We start from the raw sequence: 15,305 nt of genomic DNA, 5'->3' as shown, positions 1-15,305 counted from the left end.
GAGCAGTGAGGCGTACATAGTCAAGTCAATGAAATGTGCAAATGTGTCTTTATACAGTCACCCACACACCCTTACACCTACATCACCCCACACACACAAAAGAGTACAAATCAAGTATTTATGGTATATGGATTTGATGAGGTATAGTTTGTGTAGTTTTGTTAATCTGAATTATCTCCTCCATTTTCAGTTCCTCAATATTTATTTAATCCAAAATGTCTCCTACATTCTGCAATCTAAATGCATATATCTGTATTGGTGTGATCATCAAACATTCTGTGTTCCTGAATAACCTCCGCCCCTCCCTCCCATCAGAGGAAACTTCTACGTAGTTAAAAAGTTTTAGTGTGATAAAAAGGCTTTGTGACTACAGGCCCTGGTACACAAAGCGAAGAGAGACAGAGAGATGGTGTGCATTTGTCTGATGTGCCTATGCCAGTTTACAGGTCTACAGTCAGTACTCTTAAATGTTTTAGTGCCAGTGAAGAGAACACAGATCGTGAGAGTGGAGCTCCAAGTTAACTCCTCCCTGAACTTGAACATCCCTGAGGTTCAGGAAGTCCTCCTACATCAGGTGAGTCTCCTCCCCCACAAATTTCAGCCACTGCACACAATAGACACACGGATAACCATGACCTTCTAATTCATGAAAAAACACATAATTTTATGAAGATTTTATGAATACTTCAAAACTCTGATTTCATTATGTGAAAGCAGAGGGCTTTGGTGGTGGCGGGAAATATGGTTGTGCTCCTCTCCTCAGATCAAAGTGAAACTGCAGGAGAACGGGCTGCCAGCAGATGTCAAACTCAGCTGGATCGAGCAGGCAGATGGACAGATTTTCCACAAGAAGAAGGATGAAAAGAGAAAGAAAGAAGAGGAGAAGGGCAAAGATGAGTTTTGAATTTCAGTAAACAAACTGTAAAGGGCAGGAGAGTGGGAGAGAGGAGAGAAAAACATATACTGTGTAATGTTGCATTTTGCATGACCTTCATCTGATTTATTTAGTTGTGTATGGATCAGCATATGATTTACTGTAGAAGAGTTTTTTTAATGACCATAAGGTAGAGAGGCAAGCTTGGCTAACACCAGATCAATTCTCAATGGATAACTGGTCTAGACACCAGTGGTTCATTTTCGATTTCCAAAGGCTGTAACCAGCGGTGTAGTTAAACTTTTTGGAAGGAACACATCTCTATAAGTCAACAACGTTTTTAAATGCTGTTGTTTACTGATTATTAGAGAAAATACTCATACTGTATGTGCCATGAAATACTGATGATGGAGTGTTCAGATGGATCTGGCTGGGCAAATGGCTGTCTGTGCTGTCAGATTAGTCAGTATACCAGGCTGAGGAGATCACATTGGAAACTAGATGTACCGCATAGCGGTACAAAATATGACCGCCGCTCAATCCTGTACATCCGTTCCGCGAAAATAAATCACACTTCAATTTGTCTCCATCTTTTACTCCATCCCCCACTCTTGAAACTTTTGTTTATGCTTGTTTGGCATGCCAGAGTGTGTGTGTGCGGCTGCACAGAAAGTAGCCTACTGGTGCTGAAAAGGTGAGTAGATTGTAGAATAGCCAAAGAAGATGTAGCATTGTTATAAAACCTTTAAAATCTCTAAACAATCACAAGTAGGGCAGTTCATCACAGTTCATCCATTGCTACTGGATTCATGAAAGGTCACTTATACCTGTAGGCTACATTGTATTTGGAAAATGCAAAAGGTATCAGCATAATGGTATTTATTTATTTATTTATTTATTTATTTATTTATCAACAAAAACATCTCTGTCAGTTCCATGCCGTTTTCAACAGCTATCAAAAACAAAGGTCATTTTTGGATGGATGGATTTTTTGTGAATGTTTCTTCTTCTACATAAGATTTGTCATCTTTAGTTCATGTGATACTTTATTGTCAATGCACAAATTAAGTAACAGTAGTCTGAAACGTTATTGTTAATGCACAAATTAAGTAACAGTAGTCTGAAACTAAAATGCTGTTTTACATCTAACCAGTGGTGCAAATAACTGACATGTCCAAATGGGCCTTGATGAAATGCGTCGCTAGACTGTTCATACACATTTTAACGGGCCAAAGTTGAAGAGCTGTTGTCCGTTATTGTTCGTGCAAATATAGGCTGATTCATGTTCCCTTGCATTGTGTAACTGAGGTCCATGGCTAGTCTGGCTTTCACCAGACCAAGCTCAATCTTTTAAGAAATCAAAAAATAAATAGCGGGCAGATCAGGCTGGGTTCACCCAGCCTAGTCCATAGGCACCCGATATTGTTTAATTTTCCGATTGAGATATCCACGCTCTGGGCCCACTTCCCCGAAAGCATCTTTAGCCTAAGAGCGTCGTAAAGTCCCTCTTACGAACGTCTTAAGATTTGCCGACTGTTTCCCGAAACCATCGTATCTTAAGAGCGTCCGTGAAAACACTCCCAGATCTACGAGTGCTCCAGAGTACTCGTTACCGGCTAAGAGCGTCTTAACAGTACTTCTCACTGAGGTCACCAACAGGACATACAGAGGAATTACAACTTAGAATACATAATCCATTTTACGTTCCCATTCTTTATTGTGTTTACCTGTGGTGAATCAGATTTTAGCGTGCAAAATAGCCTACATTTAATGGGCATAATAATGCGATGAAAAGCGGACAAAAATGCAATCAAGTTATGAAACGAGACGTTGCCAGAATAGTTTGACATTATCTTTGCTACGTGAATATTTTATTAGGCCTATGAGGTAAAAAGCAGAGAAAGCAACATGTGGTTTAGTCTGTAGCCTACTGCATCAAAATCTAAGCCTACACATTTCCTCTCTTTCTTACTCGACTTCTTTCTTATCGTCAAACGTGTTCTTAAGTGGCACCGCGAAAAATTATTGCATGGTGCAACAATCTAATCTTAAAATAATTACAATTATTTATGTCTCTGTGTGGTATATAACCTACTTGGGATGCTTACATGCAGATGTCAAAGTGTTTCTATTTTCGTATTGATGTGAATTAATGTGTAGATCCGAAGTTTAAATGGTAGGCCTATAGCTGTGACGTGCAGTCACCTGACATCACCGTCAAATCAGAGGATATTTCAGAACTATTAACGTGGACAGCTCCCCTTAAGAGCATCTTAAGAGCAGTGCATGCGCGTTCACGATACGAGCATGTTCGGGAAACAGTCGGAAAAACAAAACGAACGATCGAAAGATGAATCGTAGAAAACCCTCTTAAGAGCGTGTCTCCGTCGTTATCGGGGAAGTGGGCCCTGGCTATTCTAAATGCAAAAATGCATCAGGGAGTTATGACAAAACTGTAACTAACAAACTAGATCCTAATAGAAAGCTGTTAGCTTCCCTAAGCTACAGGTAGGCTTATAAGGTAGGCCTATTTACAACATAAATTGTCAATAGGCTATGCTGGCGACACAAATAAAATCTCCTTTGGAAACCAATGGCTTACGCCTTGCAGTATCAAGCGGACTTAAACTGCCATATCGTGGCGAAAAGTTGTAATAAAATTCACGCAGCTCCATGAGTCAAGGAAAGCACGAATGAAGTAGCCACTTCTTAATGGGACCCACTACACAGTATCTTAAGGTGTGTTGCTAAAGCAGCCATAATGAAATGAAGGTGTCATTGTTTGGATACTTCACACACACATGCTTTTTAATTTCACAGACTACAACTACCAAGCTGGAATCAAAGCAAATCGATTCCCCTCTCACACCCTGCACGCACTTAAAACAAATAAACAGGCGTCTCAGTTTCACACATGTATAGGCAAAACTGTATCAGACCCGTGGAATGTTGGTAAATCTTCCATTGCACAGAATGATTTTTGTAGCACGTGCAACAAATGACAGTCGAAAGATACAATTAGCCTACAGTGCTGCTATCAATTTGCTTGGTACACTGTACAAAATAAAACTACATCTTACTGCAGTAACACAAGTATACTTTACTTACTATAGGCTGACCTAGTGTTCTTCCTAGAGTAACATTAGTAATGTGCCGAACTTGCAACAATGGGGGTCTAAAACTTGAGATACACTAGAGTAAGCTTCACAACTCAGACCTGAGTAAACTGGACTCACGCAGTGCACACGCCCCACAGTTAGCAGAGGGAGCATTCTGGATTCCACAGCCAACGGTCGGCAGTGTTACGTGTGGCTGACTTTGGGATGGGAGTGTAATGCAGCTTCACCAGTGACTTGCTCTGTCCGGTAAGTTTACAGTATGTATTAATGTGTCAAATGTTTACAGTATAGGTTGAACTAACAGCATTTGTGCAAAACTGTACATTCGGGTTTCATTAACAACTGGGGTAATGTTAAGTTCAACTTGCTAAGTGGTCGATATATGCGCTAGCTGCTAACAGTTTGCAGCTAACTGATAGCAGCTATGCGAGTTAACACCAAAGATCTTTGTTAACACTGCCTCAGACCATGCAGAGCAGAAAACAAATATTCTAGGTATTCAAGCCCTTTGATATTTTTTGTTATCGAAGTCATGAGGAAGTGGTGGCGCCTGGGGTCTAGAACTAGGCTGTATAAATTTGCCAATAGCAGTTGTCTTCATGAGCTCTCTTAAACATTTCAGTCCTGTTTTCAAAACGGTGCATAACCAACATACAAAACACTCACTATTGTAGCAAAAGAGGGGGAATCTCTCGGTGCAGTCCTGTGACTCCCACTCACCCGGGCTGCCAGGGTCCTGCTGAGACACGCGGCGCACGTCATAGACGTCACTGCATGAAAAGTGTGATTTCCGTCAGTATGCGGCACTGTAGATTGTCGTGGAAGTTCAGTTTAATGGCTGTTCAGAGCAGTTCGCAGGCAACGCCGAAAAACTGCCATGAATTGTCAGAAATTGACGGGCCTTGCTTGGCAGTCGCCCGCCCCATGATCCCCCCCCTCCTAATTCTAGGGAGGAGCTTTTAACATGTAAATGAAAACGCTGTGAGCTATACAAATGCAAATCAGGGTAGCAGGGAGAGTGAACTGTGCATGCTGGCATGACTGTGGCCTTTGGTCTTGCTTAAACAACTCCCAGTAATACGCTCAACAGGCAGAAATGATGCTGGATATGACATGTCTGCAGACGCTACGAACCGGAGCGAGGGTAAGATTAAAAGAATATGCTTTCATTCTGCGGTAGGCTATAAGGAAATGGATACGTATAGAGACCATAGGATAGATCCCGATCATAACTGTACATTTTGTTTTCACAGACTAATCTCGCCTCATAATGAGGCGGTGACCTCTTATTTGCTCGGAGCAATATCTGGAAGTCCAGATTTACACGATGTTGATAAAGACGACATTGTGTGTAAGTGACTTGTTTTTACTGTTTCTCCTTCCTTGTTTAATGTTACTGTGACTTGCGTTTGATTTTTATTCATACCACTCTCATTTAATTGTTTTCCAGCCACCTGTAAGACATATTACGAGACGGTACGCAGGAGCTTTAGATATACCCAGCCAGAAAACTCATTGCGGGCGGAAGCTGCGAAGAGTTCAGCTCGGGAGTCGAGCGAGAAGAAAGAGGGTACCCAGCTAACACACGACCAAATGGCAACGTTGCCTATAAGTTGCCATTTGGTCATGGCGACATTACTTTCTGGCAACGTTGTGGCAACATTGCCACAACGTTGCCTGCAGGAAGTTTCCATTAAGTAAACAAATTACGTTGCCACGACGTAGTGGTTTGGTAATTTTGATAACGTTGCCTCTTGGTAGTGTAAGTGACATTGCCACAACGTTGCCTACAGGAAGTTGCCATTAAGTAAACAAATTACGTTGCCGCAACGTAGTGGTTTGGTAATTTTGATAACGTTGCCTCTTGGTAGTGTAAGTGACGTTGCCACAACGTTGCCTACAGGAAGTTGCCAATTAAGTAAAGAAATTACGTTGCCACAACGTAGTGGCTTGGTAATTTTGCTAACTTTGCCACTTGGTAACGCAAGTAATGTTGTGGCGACGTAGTGTTGTGGTCATTTACTTACCGTGAGACAGAATTACACCATACGAATATTAAAGGTTGTTTCCATGTCCAGCACAAAGATTAGGTTTGAATGCTATGCTGGATATGTATGACAATTTCTAGTTTAGAATTTGTATTTCCATTTTATAGTGACAATAAAGGGCTCACCTTCAGACAGCAAAGCAAAACCCATAGGCTAACATGCTATAAAATAACAGATTTTTTTCTAAATCAAACTATCTTCGAGCCGGAAAAATTAACCACTGGTTTGTATTGTTTATTCACTACCTAGGGATGACTCAATTCCCACAGAAACTATTTGTGCTCAACTAGGATTAATCCAGAACTACATAACAATTCTCAGTTCCACAAACTCTGACCCAGTTGAAAAAATAGCAATGACATATATTCAGATACTGAATTGATGAAGCATTTATTTTAAATGCATATACAGGGACCACATAAATAAATCACAACGACAATTATTTCTATTAAAACAACATTTGAAGTCAAATTCATGCGTTTCACAGATTGAAGTGATGTACTAACAAACCACATTGCAGGGTAGGCATTAGTCAACCAGTACAGAGCATGAAGGCCTTGGAGCGGCTGAGGTGGAGAGTAGCTAAAACAGTGACTGCTAATCAGAATCCAATTCTAATGTTAATGCTGTCTAGTGCAATTTTGACCAAGATCTCCCTCTTGTTATCCAATTACTGGCCACAATAACAGTCTTTTCTCCCAAAAACTCCACAATACTCATTTTGTAATCAAACACAGAGAAATTACAGTAAACAATATTGTGTCTGTATGAAAAATTGCAATGATAATACTCTTATGAGAGCACAAATGACAACATACTGCAATGTCATGAAGAATGGCCATTAAGATTATTTTTCCCTAACAGGAATCTTGATTGTACTTTGTTTCAGTCACCTCAAAACAGTCATTGATCTTGAATTTTAGTACTCCGACTAATGTACTAATGTTATATAGCCATGGGTATATCATTTACTAATCACACTCTCACGCAGGACATTTTGCCCAATTAACAGAACTATATAAGATGCTATTTCAAAATACTATCGGAAACAACAAACAAAGACTGTGGTCGGCATCTCCGATTTAAAACAGTGATTCACAAGGCATATAAGGGACAGGGAAACACTAGACCCCAAAGGTAACTGCCCCCCAGTTTTCTATCAAGCTGATGTTGTCCTTAAGCCGCAGAGGGGCTGGTTCTGCTGTTGCAGCTGAGGGTTGTCAAGATGTCCTTTTACCTCAAGTCGTCTTAAAAATGGTGGATCCCAGCATCTTCAGTTCGGTTCCTGGAAAAGGAAAAAAAAAGGTAAGAATGTCTTACTTTCTGTTCACATGCATACATTATGCTGAGAAACAGTTGAATAAAATATCCAGCGAAATGAAAAGTGTGCGAGGGCAGCTATAAAAGAACAATTGTGTCTAACTAGCTGGGTTTGACAAATTGGTCTTGTTTTTATGCCTGTAGCTCACAGATAAGTGTGACCAAGTAATCTCCATGCTTGGTCACAACTGAATGGTTCAAAATAGAATAATAAACAGACTAAATTAACATACAAATTAATATATAGTAATAAATATATAAGACATTTCTTAATAAATACACTTGTTACCAAAAGCCTTCAACTTTAATAATTTATATGATCACCACTTTTAAATTAATGTTACTACCCCTTTAAGACGCCTTCCTAGCCACGAGCTAGTATGAGTTAGACGCGAGCAAGTTCACCAAAGATCCTTGATTAACCCTCTCTGAGTTCACCTAACGGAAAAAACGAAAAGACGCAAAATCATTCATCATGGGACAACATACAGCACCGAACTATATAGGAATTAGAACACGTCTTTTCTATCACCAAACCGAGTCTGTTCTATCACATCTAAACGACAATTTCGTGGTGCTTTCAATAGTATGACTGTTTTGGTGAGTTTCACTCTATTTCCTAAAGTGTAGGCTATATCCATCACCATCCACCATCCGCATCTCCAGTCCACAGCTCCGTTATTCCCGCGACTTGGTAGCCTACCGTCGGCGCCGGCATCCTGACACATCTAGGCTACAAGTGCAAGGGCGAAGGAATGACCCAGCAGCAGCAAAAAAGTCTAGCGTAACCAGCTATCAGCATATCCTATTTTAGTTTTGACTGAATGTAAAATTAATATAAATGCACTCACCTGTTCTCTTTTATTTGTTCTTCACAGGGTCGGATGGAACAGGAGGTGGAAGACCATCCGCAAAATTGAATTTCCACATTATTTTAAATAAAATATAATCCACGCTCTGTTGCTGTTGTGGGTTAAGCTGAGTTTGTTTAATCTCTGCATCTCTTCTTTGTCCCTGATGGTGGCCAGATCAGTGTACTTCTCTCTGCAGTTGGTCTGGGCTTCGGTCCATGTCTTGGGGTCAATGATATAGTGGTACTCACGAGAGGCCAACACTAAAGCTCCAAAGTGGGAAAGAAAGGGATCTTTAGAACAAAAGCTGTAGTCGTTTTGATTGATGAAGTTTATCGACCTAATGAGTTAGATGACCTTGAGTACCTAATCAGTGCATCTAGGCTTTGTAGTGATTGTTGTGTATTGGATCTCTATACTCCATAACCTTAATTCTGGCCCTGCCGGGCCACCGTTGTGAGGCGACCCTACTGTATTAGGCATGTTGCTCTATGTGCTTTGTCTATGAGTTAATCTTTTAAACAGAGTTGTCTGCATACTGCCACCGGTCAATTCATTCTTTAATGGTTAGATTGTTATTCAACACATAACAGTGACAAACTACGCAAGATAAGATTAGTCAAGCCACTTGGGAGATATCGCACACTATACAGTAACTCTATATTACAGTTTTTCTTGATTGCTTTGATGCAGCAGTCAACTCAAACTCATTTTCAAAACAGTTAACACACAAGCCGAAACAGTGGCACTCATGGTCAAAATGATACATTTTGCCTGCAAAAGGCTCTAACACTCTCAAAACATTTAAAACACAGCAAAAGCAGATTTTGTCATCAAACAACTTGTAGTCAAATCACTTTCAATCAATCATTACACACTGCCCAACAAAATGCAAAGCCTTCATTTTTGCTATGTCTGTGGCATTTCTTCTAATTTTTCTGGTATCAGAAAAACTATGGAAAGACAAAATGTATTGAACAAAAATAAATGTTATTCATTCCTCCCAAGATGTAACTACTATTGACATGTAGGACCTACAGTAAGCACCTGGACAAGACACATTTCATACACTGAACTACAACTTGTCATTTGTCATTGAAATAGACCTACAGGAAACACCTGGACCTATCAGCTTTTGGCCATACAGTTCCTTAGATTCATACTTGTAAATAGCAACACAGAACAGACATTGTATCTCTTATGGATAATGAATGATTGCTGATTTGAAGTTTGCAAGCAATATCTATTAGCTGTGTATAAATGTTTTCTATTTGTTACAGACAATTAATCCAATGGAGTTTAGAGTCTTTGTATGAGAACTGTGTTACTGTAAATGTTTTGAAAAAGGATGTGAAACATGAGTTAAACCAATGAAAATGTGTTAAATAATTTGCTGTGCTAAGAAGGTCAAGTGGATCCCAGTCTCATTACGTGCATCAAAGCAATCGAGAAAAACTGTATGTAGGACCCCGTGTGACCGTGACCCCAAATAATAACATCAAGTTGCCTATGTATTACCCTAGCTGTACTGTACTGCTATTTTCCCACCAGTTTGCTGTACATGCTTTTGAATAAATGTAAATACCAGTAGTAATGCATATTATACTACTTCTGTCCTTTCTTCTTGATCCATGAGTTGAAGTGGCTTTAGACAGACCAGCACGAAAGTCTATGGGGTTTGCCATTCTGAGTAGGCTACAGTTTCGGTCATACAGTCTTGTTTCGGTGGTGAGCGACGCAGACACAGGCGACACCGAGCGTTATGGTGGTGAAATGCACCGCGATGCAAAGCAAGCCGACGCAGAACCATAAAAGGGTCACAACGCCGTAGGAGTGCCGGCGTAGCTACGCCATGGAGTTGACGCAGAAGCATGTTGAACCCTTAACCACTGACCTTGTTGCCTTGAACTGGAACTGTCACGGATGCCTGGCATTACATCGATTATAAGTCTCAGGATTTGTCAAGGAGCCACCAAACAAAAGCATGATGCTTCTCCCCCAAATTAAATTAAAAATGGCTGGTGTATAGTACTTCAACTTCAATAGTACTTCACTTTGGTGAACTGGTAAAAATAGCTGATTTACGTTTCCCCAGACCATGGGGGAAAACATAGCACTCTCACTCTTATGTTCTATATCTCTCTCTCTCTCACACACACACACACCCACCCTTCCTTCTCTAAACTATTTATTGAGCAATGTTTGGACAGAAAACCGAATTGAACACCACTTGCAATGACAGAAAACTATAACAACTATATGCAATATAATATATCAACTATATGCATATGCACCATTCCTGAACTATTTGTGACAACAGCAAGGGTATCAGTTTGATGCCTTCGGAGGACATAGTGAAAAAGGAGCCTATATTTGGCTTTGAATTAAACGGTTCGCTTACTGGTTCCATGTAAACATCAGCACATACATACATACAGAGTGAGACCAAGACCAAGGACAGGCAGTAAGTCCACTTCCGCATGGCCACAGTATCCCCTAAAACAGTGAAAATAAGGATGTATGACATGTCACAGCTAACACCAGATCAATCTCTCTCTCTCTCTCTTTCGATAGGTGCAAATAGATTAAGCATCTGCATAACACAACCAAACAAACAGTTGTACTCTTTTTCAATTTCATTTTTATAATCATCTGAGCTTTGTACTGCAGTAAAACCTACAGTGTATAGTGTCTAACATAAACTTAGCAAACTCTAAAGACTTAAAAATGTATCACTGCATTTCCAAAATCAACACAAACAAACCTGTAAGTTATTATTGAGTAAAAAGTCTCTGCCAAATGAATAAACATGAATCATAACATGGACACATACCTGTGCACGAAAGTGTTCACTGTGTGGGAAAGGTCTCTGTGACTAGACAGTAATATCCCCTCACTACTGCTTTCATCGTTTGCATTATTATTTGCATAATTCATAAAACATGAAGCATACCTCATGCTTTTCCCAGAGAGACTGCCCAATATTGATGTTCATGGAAAGAGACATGACTAGTGTTTTAAATACATTTTCGTTAGCTCCCACACCATAAGTGTATCTAAATGAGCTATGTACCAAAAATTAAATTTTACCGTGACTCAAAGAGCTGTAAACAATGTTAAATCCGCTTGGAGCTCCAGTGGAATTTTGATTTGTAAAAAGTATTCTCTGTCTAACCATTGATGTGCCGTGTGAAAGGACGGAAATAGGCACCCACTAGCCCAGTACTAAACTCTGAGCGTGGTAACAAAATCGGATATTTCAGGCAGTAAAATCTACACACCTATGGCTACTGAAAAATGTAAGGTTAATTTATCAAATGTTATTTTGAAGTATTTAAAAACGTTGTTGTTTTAGAATTTTCGAACGAAAGGGTAATTGGTGCTTTTATGATAAAACTTTTACGGATAAAAACAGTGCTTGTAGTGGCACTGAAACCATTCAAGTAGAAAACGGACTGTGATAAGCAAATTCATACTGAAGCCTTTCATGCCTTTCACTGTATGTATATTACAACTCCTCATGACAACAGATGACTGGGGCTGATCACTGGTGCTGAGCCTAAGCCCCATGACCTAGTTCTTAATGGGAACAAGCCAAAAGAAAGGAAGTGTAAAATGCAAACTGTTACTGCTACTTTCCATATTCCACTGTAGCCTCTCTAGTTCCTGAAAAATATCCATCAATCATACAACATAGCTATAAACCAGGACCAAACAGTGAGGCTGTGCCAAATAAAAGAAATTGAAAGATATTGTGGCTACTTTATGGCAAATGACACTATAACACCAACCATTAAACTCTATTACAGGCCTATAACAGAGCTGTGTTCATTCAGCTCTGAAATAGTTGCAGTTTGCAGGATGATGATGTAACGGGTGCGGTGTCGGCCAATTCAGCGTATATGCCTATAGGGTGGATGTAATTCAAAGTGGGGCATGTCAGGACAGGGAACAGTAGGTGGTCTGCCTAGGAGATGGTTCTGGAAAGGGGAACAGCATGGAGTGTGTCTCAAAGTGTGTCTCAAAAGTGTGACAGAGAGAGACCATAAAAGCTGAAACAGGAAGGCTTGTGTAACACACTTTTTTAAAACATTCATCATTTTAAAGACTTTTAAAAGTGTTGTCCTGTGTCAACACTAGATGAGTGTTTTCAACTGATGTTGAGGGTGTCAAAGTTGCCAGATATGGTGTATGGATACATAAAAAAATGTTTAACTAATTCAGAATCACAACATGTTCCATACAATGGCCAAACAAGTTAGGCACTGTAAAAAAGTGTTTCTAGTTCCTTTAGGCAAACCATTCTAAATCAAACAAATGATTCAGAAATAATGGGAGCAAACAGGAAGTGAGGTCATTTACAGTAAACAGAAAGACTGATAAAATCTTTCAGTAGCTCTTTCACTAACAAAATTATGTCACTGGGTCATTACCATGAAGTCAGCTCACAGGGTGGGCAGCCGTGGTTGCCGGTTCGACTCCTGAAGTAGGAAAAATGCGGGCATTCAGGGGAAGTTGTTGAGCACTGTTCTCCCATGCCCAAATCCACAGCTAATGGCCTTAAGCAAGGTAAATGAGTAAAATGGAATAAGGGCTCTCCACTTAATAAAATATAATAAAATAAAATATAATAAAATTATAATAAAATAAAATCAGCAGCCTATTTTGATACTTCAGAAACAAGTAACCATGATTTAATCATGATTTGCAGGTTAATGAAAACGTTGTCATTGAATGATTTCAATTAAATTCCCACTTCAAGAATTCAAAATTTAAGAAAATATGTAAAAATTAAGTACAACAAGATGAAAACATACCTGACATGGATGCTTCTGTTTGAGTGACAATGTGTAAATAGATACTGGCCCTGGTCTGACTGATATTGCTCCAATGCTTTAGGGTGATAAGCTTTTGCATATGTTATGTTGATATTTACACTTGTTTTGCTGGAGAGGATGGCTACACAGCAATCCAATATGGAAAAAATTGACTCCATTACCATTAAGATGAAGGATGATATAAGAACAATAAGCAAACACTATTGTCAAGATATGTTTCTTAGAATGACAACTCTGTACTCATTATAGGCCTATTTGCTCTGTATTCATAATAAATGTTATCACTCTGTCTGTTCTTGCTTTTCAATTTTATATTGTTCCAGTTTCATATTTTTGTCATTGTTGTATTTTTCAATGTTGTCATTTTGTAATAGATAGATAGATACAGCGGGAAAAATAAGTATTGAACACGTCAACATTATTTTCAGTAAACATACTTCCAGTGAGGCTATTTGCATGAAATTTTCACCGGAAATTTTAATCCACACATATATAAATTTTAATCCACACATATATAAAAATCCAAATATTAATGTCTAAAAGTAGAGTTATTAAGTTAGTAAAAAAGTGAAATGGCACAGGGAAAAAGTATTGAACATGCTAAGAAAAAGGAGTACACAAAGGCAAGGAATGGCAAGGAACAAACTGGAATATATAAGTAGTTAGAAAAATTATCCCTCCTATCTGTGCAAATTGATATAAGCTGGGTTAATATATACTGATAGGCTATAAAAAGGTTTTTTGTTACCAAGGTGTCACACAAGAAACATTTCATGATGAGTAAAAGCAAAGAGCTCTCCCAAGACCTTTGCAACCTTATTATTGCAAAACATATCAATGGGACTGGTTACAGATGTACATCAAAACTTCAGAATCATCCAGCAAGCAGTATTGTAGCCATTATCTGCAAGTGGAAGGAACATCACTGCATCATCAACTGGCCATGCACAGGATCTCCTTGCAAGATTTCGCACCAGGAAGTCAGAAGGATAGTCAAAAGAGTAGCCCAAGAGGCAAGGACCACTCAGAGAAAGCTCCAGAAAGACTTGGAGGCAACAGGTACAATTGTTAAAGAGAAAATCATAGGTAATGCACTCCACCGCCATGTCCTCTATGCACGCTCATCCCGCATGACTCTATTGCTGAAGAAAAAAAAACAAGTCAAAGCTCGTTGAAAGTTTGCTACACAACATTTGGACAATCCTATGAAATACTGAGAGAATGTATTCTGGTCAGGCAAGAGCAAAATTGAACTTTTCGGATGTCATACTACACACCATATTTGGAGGAGAAATGACACTGTACATCATCCTAAAAATACCGGTTTGGAGGTGGTGGCATCATGGTGTGGGCTGTTTTTCCTCTCATGATACTGGCAGACTTCATACAGTTGAAGGAATGATGAATGGAGTCATTTTGTTCCAGGAGAATCTTTACATCCACCAGGATGATGAGGATGAGACATGGCTAGACCTTCCAGCAGGACAATGATCCAAACCATTCAGCAAAGGAAGCTCTTAATTGGTTTCAGAGAAAGGAAATCAAGGCCCTGACTTCAATCCAATTGAACAGTTTTGGAAGTTAACTAAAGATCAGGATTCACAAGATGGACCCCTGGGCCCACTTCCCCGAAAGCATCTTAAGCCTAAGAGCGTCGTAAAGTCCCTCTTACGAACGTCTTAAGATTTGCCGACTGTTTCCCGAAACCATCGTAGCTTAAGAGCATTGTGAAAACACTCATAGATCTACGAGTGCTCCAGAGTACTCATTACCGGCTAAGAGCGTTTTAACAGTACTTCTCACTGAGGTCACCAACAGGACATAGCCTACAGAGGAATTACAACTTAGAATACATAATCCAATTTACGTTCCCATTCTTTATTGTGTTTACCTGTGATGAATCAGATTTTAGCGTGCAAAACATACATTTAATGGTCATAATAATGTGATGAAAAGCGGACAAAAATGCAAGTTATGAAACGAGACGTTGCCAGAATAGTTTGACATTATCTTTGCTAAGTGAATATTTTAATAGGCCTATGAGGTAAAAAGCAGAGAAAGCAACATGTGGTTTAGTCTGTAGCCTACTGCATCAAAATCTAAGCCTACACATTTCCTCTCTTTCTTACTCGACTTCTTTCTTATCTTCAAACGTGTTCTTAAGTGGCACCGCGAAAAATTATTGCATGGTGCAACAATCTAATCTTAAAATAATTACAATTACTTATGTCTCTGTGTGGTATATAACCTACTTG

The 15,305-nt window shown here is 39.4% G+C and overlaps 1 long non-coding RNA gene across 1 annotated transcript; it reads left to right on the top strand.

Annotated features, from left to right (window-relative positions):
• The first annotated feature begins 5,070 nt into the window (after positions 1 to 5,070).
• On the top strand, positions 5,071 to 8,672 carry LOC125289680. The gene is made up of 3 exons (XR_007192670.1): positions 5,071 to 5,137; positions 5,247 to 5,344; positions 5,444 to 8,672. It is a non-coding gene; the product is annotated as an uncharacterized LOC125289680 (long non-coding RNA).
• The last annotated feature ends 6,633 nt before the right edge of the window (positions 8,673 to 15,305 follow it).

The sequence above is a fragment of the Alosa alosa genome, chromosome 24 (genome assembly GCF_017589495.1).
Source record: "Alosa alosa isolate M-15738 ecotype Scorff River chromosome 24, AALO_Geno_1.1, whole genome shotgun sequence".
NCBI classification, from domain to species: Eukaryota; Metazoa; Chordata; class Actinopteri; order Clupeiformes; family Clupeidae; genus Alosa; species Alosa alosa.
Note: the sequence above shows the minus strand (reverse complement) of the source record. Positions and strands in the feature narration are given on the sequence as shown.